Source organism: Brassica oleracea, chromosome C3, assembly GCF_000695525.1.
Source record: "Brassica oleracea var. oleracea cultivar TO1000 chromosome C3, BOL, whole genome shotgun sequence".
Taxonomy (NCBI): Eukaryota; Viridiplantae; Streptophyta; class Magnoliopsida; order Brassicales; family Brassicaceae; genus Brassica; species Brassica oleracea.
In genome coordinates this window covers 46017589-46020181 of record NC_027750.1, presented here as the reverse complement: position 1 = coordinate 46020181, position 2593 = coordinate 46017589, and the positions used below count along the sequence as shown (strand labels likewise).

The 2593-nt window shown below is 50.1% G+C and overlaps 1 pseudogene; it reads left to right on the top strand.

The window, feature by feature from the left end:
* The window catches only part of LOC106330741, a 5036-nt pseudogene extending 4673 nt beyond the window's left edge, over positions 1 to 363 (top strand).
* Positions 364 to 2593: the final 2230 nt, after the last annotated feature.

The window sequence follows — 2593 nt, the reverse complement described above, 5'->3', positions numbered from 1 at the left end:
ATATTCTACAATGAGTGGCTGAAGGTCTCCATCGAGCCGACGCGGTTCGTCGATCCAGACGTGATTCGAGCTTTGGGCATCAAATCGGGCCTCGAGGACTTGTTCGTAGAGCTGGGTATGGGGAACTTGGCCACTAACCCACAGGTTCTCTACCCGGAGCTGGTCCGCCAGTTCATGGCCACGGTGAACGTCTACTATGCCCATGAGAAGGCAAAGAGAGCTAACGAGGGTGTCTTGACCTTCTTCATTTGCGGCATCCGCTACAGAGTTCCTCTCTCGACTCTCCGCACTATCTACGGGTTCGAAAACAAGCATCAGCACGCCATCGTACCCGAATTCGCAGGGATTTCGACTTTCTGGTAGCACATAGATACCGGTTACTTCGAGTCCGCCCAGACTCTTCAGACAGACATCCGTCACCCGACTCTGCGCTACTTCATGAAGGTCCTTGCCAACACTCTGTTGTGCAAAATGGAACCTTATAAGGTTCTGGTACACGAGCTCACATTAGCCTATTACGCGGTGAGAAGTTTGGTTCACATGGACGATATTGAGGAGCCCGCGGACGACGTGTGGCCCATCATTGGTGCCGTCTTTGCTGAGCATCTGGTCAAGCTTAAGATGAAGCCGTTTCAGGCACAGGGAAGGAAGAAGGAAATGGTCGGGAACCTACTAACCCCGATTTTCATACAATGCGGAGTTCCATTAGACGATGAGATGGATGAGATGGATGACCGGATCGTCTACATGGACGCAGCGCATCTCACGAGGACTCAGTGGCTCATGGGAGACCATGAATGGTGCTTCAGGGACGAGAACGGCAGGCATTTGGTGAGGCTGCCACTTCGTACACTCACGGATTTCGACCATGGCCTTATTAGCATTCAGTTCCGCCCTGACCCACGCCTCCTCCGTGCCCCAGCTACCATGCCGCGACGTTACATGGTCCAGCGAACTGGAGGACCTCAGTCGCATCAGCCCGTGGCCGCACTCCCGCCATTCCCACCTATGCCAGACATGTCTACACGCCCTGAGGGAGATTTCCAGTGCGTCATAGTCGATGCTCTCACTGCCATCTGGGCCAGAGTATCGCCATGTCGCTGTTCGAGCAGGAGGAGTGTGCGAGCCAGCTAACCCTTGGCAGAAGGACCATCCCGCCAGCGCAGAGGCACCTCCAGATTAGACAATTAACCTACGAGAGTTCGAAGATATACAAAGAAAAGACGAAAGCATATCACGATAAAAAGATCATTTCCCGGCACTTTGAACCAAACGATCAAGTGCTGCTTTATAACTCTCGGCTAACACTGTTCCCCAGAAAACTCCGATCTCGTTGGTCAGGTCCTTTCACTGTGGTGAACATAAACCCCTATGGAGCCATTACGCTTATAAATAATAAAGGAGACGAATTCACGGTAAATGACCAACGAGTAAAGCACTATTTGGCTAAACCGCCAAATATCGGGCCTATAAACTTAGTCCCCCTTCCCGATAATTAGAAAATCGAACGTTGAGTCAAGCTAAAGACTTAAAATAAGCGCTGAATGGGAGGCAACCCATTTCTAGTCTTTCGATAATTAGGATTTCATAAAAAAAAAAAAAAAAAAAAAAGAAGCGTCGTCGTTCGACATCAAATGAACAGACGCAGGCTCATATCAAGTCGACACTTAAGTCGACATTCACACAAACCCGAAAACCCTAAGAACACACTACCATCTTTTTTCTCTCTCGTTTTACGGCCAATTCCGACGATTTCTTCGCTCAATCCACTCGATTTTCGTGCCATTATAGGTCAATTCATGCTAAAAGAGTGATAGAATAGGGATTACTGATCGATTAAACCGATTATATATGCCATGCACATCGAATTCCATCAATGGGTTTTTGCAGGTTCCCGCGAATGTGAAATCGATCGATGACACACACCTTTCATCGATCGATTTTCGCACTGAACATCGATCGACAGCCACTAGTTCCGTCGGTCGATATTGTACCAAACCATCAAACCGAACTGAACTCCTACTTTCGTTTATGGTTTTTGGTTGCAGATGTATGAAAGGAGGATGAAGCAAATCTTCGACGTAGGTGGCAGTAGCGTAGCTCCGCCACCACCACCGGTACGCGACCAATACCCTTGGCCACGCGAGCGCGAAGACGAACCTATCCCGCTCTTTGACCGCTTTGACGACACACGTAAAGCGGCGAAGAGCGCGGCATGTAGAAACCGCACAATCGTTGACACGTGGGACGACTATGACAGCATATTCTACAATGAGTGGCTGAAGGTCTCCATCGAGCCGACGCGGTTCGTCGATCCAGACGTGTTTCGAGCTTTGGGCATCAAATCGGGCCTCGAGGACTTGTTCGTAGAGCTGGGTATGGGGAACTTGGCCACTAACCCACAGGTTCTCTACCCGGAGCTGGTCCGCAAGTTCATGGCCACGGTGAACCTCTACCATGCCCACGAGAAGGCAAAGAGAGCTAACGATGGTATCTTGACCTTCTTCATTTACGGCATCCGCTACAGAGTCCCTCTCTCGGCTCTCCGCACTATCTACGGGTTCGAAAACAAGCATCAGCACGCCATCGTACC